General features: G+C 39.8%; 1 pseudogene; it reads left to right on the plus strand.

Annotated features, from left to right (window-relative positions):
- The first annotated feature begins 5273 nt into the window (after positions 1-5273).
- On the plus strand, positions 5274-5392 carry LOC134929961 (5S ribosomal RNA; annotated as a pseudogene).
- The last annotated feature ends 313 nt before the right edge of the window (positions 5393-5705 follow it).

A 5705-nucleotide genomic window follows, 5' to 3' on the forward strand; every position in this document is an offset into this window, starting at 1 on the left:
CAGAGGCGTAAAGGGAACTAATGGTACTTCTCAGTAAAGTATGGATGTTGTCTGGTCCTTAGTACACAGGACCCACTTCACGATGTTTACATAAGCACCACCCACCTTTCTCACGGAATTCTCGCAAGACATATTCCACCCAGTTCCACCCAGCTCTATTTATCTATTTTTCATATAACCTCTGCATTGTATTCCCATAGTGGGAGTATCCATCTAATCATCAGTTTACACCTCCTTTCTACATTTATTTGTATGTGCAGTTTCATTCCCCCTGTATATATTTTCTATATTTTTTTATTTTTTTATTTTAATTTTATTTTTTTTTATTTTATTTTTATATTTATTTTTATTTTCATCTATTTATTATTATTTTTATTTTATTTTATTTTTTTTATTTATTATTATTATTATTTTTATTTTTATTTTTTTATTTTTTTTTATTATTATTATTTTCATTTTTATTTTTATTTTTATTCTTAATTAATTTCATCCTCATTCTCTTACCTATAGGTTCATTTCCACTTCCATTGCTATTGTAGTACCATTTTTTATTTATTTATTTCCAGTACTCTCTGTTGTTATGCAACCATTTTGACTCATTATCCCCATCTATTTTCATTTTCCATATACCTCTCGGCGAGCCGCAACACCTGTATACTAATGACCTATGAGACAAGTGGACGCATCCCCAACCTTCGAATTATAACATAGACCGCAGCACATGAACTTCCTCTGCGGCAGAACTATGTTTGATCATATGCTTAGACAACCAAAAAGATGGCCGCCGCTATATGAAGACGACAACACATGGACATCCTCACAGCATTTTGCCCACACGGCGCATGCGCAGAACTGTTTTGAAGCCGCCGGAAGCGGGGCGGAAGTGGGGCGGATGTCATGAGCCACACAGCCCGGACCGGAAATAGACGGACGGACCCGGTTTTTATGTTTTTTAGCAATAGTATGCCTCGTTTTGAGTAAGGAACACACTAGTAGTGTTCTCCATTGTACCTTCCTTGCAAGTATCTGTTTATATATGCACTTTGAATATATGTTAACATTGCACTAATTAACCTAACAGGAAGTGATGCCAGCAACACTTCCCCCAGTAATGAGGTATAAATATGTTCTGTCTCTAGCCTTACACTACCCCTTGATGAAGTCCATGAGGGACGAAACGCGTTGGGTGCTATTCTGATTTTACCTCAAACCTCTTAAGATAAGCTACCTCATCTCCTCTTTTTCTATGTTTTATCCTATGCATTTTTATACCCGTTTTTTTCTGTGCTTTTATGTACTATTTTATGTATTTGGACACGTGTGCCTTTTGATGTTTTTAGCCTAGCCCCCTTTTTTTCGTCTAATATTTATTGATTAGGCTGCATTTTAATATCATTGTTTTATTTGTTACCCCTTTTTTAGTGCTGTGTATCTCTAAAATTAAATCATACTATTTTTTAGTACCTGGTTTTTTCATTATTGATTGGACACCTTGGTCGCTTGCAAGTACCTCATCCCCCCACACCACTTTATAACCAGTAGGCATATATACCAGTGCCTATATATATTTTTGAGGTCTCTGAGCTGACGCCCTAATATTTCTAAGGGAGTGTCCACCAGGTTATGTTCTGTTAATTACTACGGAACGTATCTTTCCCTTACTGTTGTTTATACCAAAATACTACATTTGTGGCGCTGCCAGCTTCTTCAGTACGTATCTTTGTCTTTGGTATCATTGCTTCCAGCTGCCTGGAGTGAAACAGTATTGAACACAGTATGTTTGGAATAAACGAACGCACTAATAAAAGGAGTAATCTCTGCCAAAAGATTTTCAATGAGACTATTATCCCTGAAACTACACCCACCTCCAACGATCTGGATAGCATGTTCTGGAATATCGAGAGACTGCTAACCAAGGAAGTTAAAGCATGGTGGGATATAAGGGGTTTGGAACATTATGTCAGCGTCAATAGAGTCCCGAGGGGCCTAAGGATCACGAAACAGCCCACTTTTGGAAAGGACAATCAAGAATTTGTACAAGAATGGGACAAGACCTTACATAACTGCTCAATAAATCTCATGAAATTATTAATCACGGAGAAAAAACGCATCATCTCAGACCTAGAAGCTGACATCAAAGAGGCTGAGAAGAAAATGGAAGTACATAAAGACAAAGAGGACTTCAGGATTAACGAAAAAGTCTTGAATAAAAAACTTGATCGTATAGAAGATGAGGTCATCAGAAACAAAGAAAGGAAATTCGCAAGAGACAGACACGACTATGAAAACAACATGGTAAAGAACTGGAACCGCTTCTCTGGAGGAAGCCAGTCGGCTCCCAAAGGAAGAAGAGAGTATTGGAAAACGGTCCCCAGAAAACCCAGAGGCCCTAGGAACACTACCAAGGAGACCCAGGAATCTCACAATTCCGAGACCATTAACAGATTCACAGCATTACAGAGACTTGACTCTAATGTTGAGGAGTCTTTTTTATCAACAGGTACGAACCACCACCCCCGAGACACTACAAAGACACCTGCAAGAACAAAAAACACATCACCTCGCAAAAGAAGATTGGAAGACGAAGAGGATGCCGTGGGGGTAGGAGAGAAAAGATTATACAAAAGACGAAATTTCGTCTAGAACCCCCTACACCTAAGGGCATCTTTAATCTTTCCAGTCACACCTTGACAAACCACGAGACTACACTTCTCAACAAAGGCCTTTCATTCGCACCTACAAAGGGTATGAACAAGTTCGATGTTTTCATCGATCTGAATAAATTCATAAGGAAAATCACTCTCAAACGTCACTTCCTGAAAAAAGAAGATGCGGTGATACAGAATTACGAACAATCAAAATCTGGCTTGAAACCCACTTCTAAATTTTACCTTTTGGAATCAAAGGGTCACAATGTGGGTCTTTTCTATGAGTTAGTTAAGAAGGATTTGTGTGATGCTAATATTCCATCTATAAAGGAGAAGAACCTCTCCAACAGGGAGACGGAAGCAATAAAACAGCTACAAGAAAATCGTAACATAGTTATAAAACCTGCTGATAAAGGGGGGGGGGGGTTGGTCATCATGGACAGAGACGCCTATGTCACAGAAGCACTCAGACTACTAGGCGATCGGTCATCATATGTGCCATTGCCCTGTGATCCCAAAGAACCATTTGTGGAAGATCTGAGACAGATGATTCTGAAGGCCTTCAGAAAGGAGATACTCACGAAGGACGAATACCAGTATCTCCTCAATTCCAACCCCACTACCCCCATTTTTTACTTTCTCCCAAAAGTACACAAGTCTATGGACAATCCCCCTGGTAGGCCTATAGTGGCTGGCATTGATTCTCTGACCTCACACCTGTCAGAATATGTGGACATATTCCTGAGGAAGTATGTAATGGAACTACCGGCTTTCCTTAAAGATACCACATCGGTCCTGAACTTCTTGGAACCACTACAATGGAAAGACACTTATAGGTGGGCCACTATTGACGTGCAATCCTTATATACCTGTATAGAGCACGAGAAAGGTATTGAGGCATGCAACAACTTTCTCTCTTCGGACCCTCAAATTACAGAAGATCATAGACTGTTTTTATGTGAGCTTATGAATTTTATACTCAAACACAATTATTTTACATTTTTAGATGTGTTTATCTTCAAATATGTGGAACAGCCATGGGCACAATTTTCGCACCTAGTTTTGCCAATTTATTCATGGGACAATGGGAAAAGGAATATATTTTTAGCAACCACCAATACCAACAAAACATCATTTTCTATAAACGCTATATAGATGATATTATATTGGTATGGGAAGGAGACCAGCTGTGTTTTAAAGAATTTTTAACATACATTTCGGGTAATACCATGAACCTCAAGTTTACGGCCAATGAGGATACAGATCGGATTGAATTCCTGGACCTTGTTCTAACACACTCAGGGGAGGAAATCATCACAAGCAACTACATAAAGAAGGTGGATATGAACAGTTACGTTCACTACAAGAGCAACCACCGGCAACAATGGAAGGATAATACCCCTCTTTCCCAATTCACTAGAATAGCACGGAATTGCAAGAAGACAGAGGACAGAGATCAACAACTTGAAGTATATAAAGGAAGATTCAAGGAAAAGGGTTACCCGACCCGACTCCTGGAAGAAGCCACCATTAAGGCTAAAGCTATAGAAAGAAGGGATCTTCTCAAGTACAAACCCAAGAACACTAAGGAGGACACAGTCAAATTCATCACTACGTACAGCAGACACGAGAACCTCATTAAGAATGTCCTAAAGAAACATTGGAACATACTCCTTATGGACCCTATACTGAAGAACTACCTCACCAAGGAGCCAGAAATGGTCTTTCGCAAATCACGGAGTCTAAAAGACATAATAGCACCAAGTATGTTGAAAAATCCAGAAGCCATAAGCATTATGCCCAAATGCAAAGGAAGCTTCAAATGCGGTCGGTGTAACGTATGTAGATACCTCCATCCAAACAGGAAGTCTTTCCAGAATACTGAAACTCAAAAGGAATATCGGATAAAACAATTTATTAATTGCAATACCTCATCGGTGATATACCTTCTGGAGTGTCCATGTAAATTGAAGTACATCGGGAAAACCAAAAGACCCCTCAAAATACGCATCCAGGAACACGTTAGGAATATCAAGAACAAAGTCCTCACCCATGCAGTTTCCAAACACTTCCATCTTTTCCACAACTCCGATCCAGAGACACTAACATACAAAGGCATTGAATTAGTAGCGCTGGGAGCCAGAGGAGGAGACCTTTCGAATCTTCTTTCCAGGAGAGAGATGTATTGGATATACGAACTTAACACTCTCCATCCGGATGGCTTCAACGAAGGATATGAGATAGCACCCTTCCTATGATGTAAGCTATTTCTACCTCCACATTTTATTCCTGCCTCCCTCTACCTCTCGATTCGCACAAACATCACCTCTTTACTCTTTGGGCCGACCTTGGAAAATGGTCAGTAACTCGAACAGATCAGTACCTGGACGGGGGACCTCCAGGGAATATCAGTCGCGTGTTGGTCAATATTGCACACGATAGGGCACTAATACGTTTTAACTCATGTATTCTCTCTCACTAGCAGCTCTCATACCTCATAGTCCATTTTTTTCAGATTCTTCCTTTATTGCATCTTTCTTGGTCCTTTGCATCTTTCTTTGTCTGTGATATTTCCTATTATCATCCATTGAAATGAGAGGACCCGTCTCCAAACCCAGCCCTAAACATTACAACCATACCTCCTTGGGGACGCCCAACACCGTCCGATCTTGGAAGCTAAGCAAGGTTGGGCCCGGTCAGTACAAGGATGGGAGACCTCCTTGGGAGACCGGGTGTTGTAAATACAGAGGCGTAAAGGGAACTAATGGTACTTCTCAGTAAAGTATGGATGTTGTCTGGTCCTTAGTACACAGGACCCACTTCACGATGTTTACATAAGCACCACCCACCTTTCTCACGGAATTCTCGCAAGACATATTCCACCCAGATCCACCCAGCTCTATTTATCTATTTTTCATATAACCTCTGCATTGTATTCCCATAGTGGGAGTATCCATCTAATCATCAGTTTACACCTCCTTTCTACATTTATTTGTATGTGCAGTTTCATTCCCCCTGTATATATTTTCTATATTTTTTTTTTTTTTTTAATTTTAT

The sequence above is a fragment of the Pseudophryne corroboree genome, chromosome 5, assembly GCF_028390025.1.
Source record: "Pseudophryne corroboree isolate aPseCor3 chromosome 5, aPseCor3.hap2, whole genome shotgun sequence".
NCBI classification, from domain to species: Eukaryota; Metazoa; Chordata; class Amphibia; order Anura; family Myobatrachidae; genus Pseudophryne; species Pseudophryne corroboree.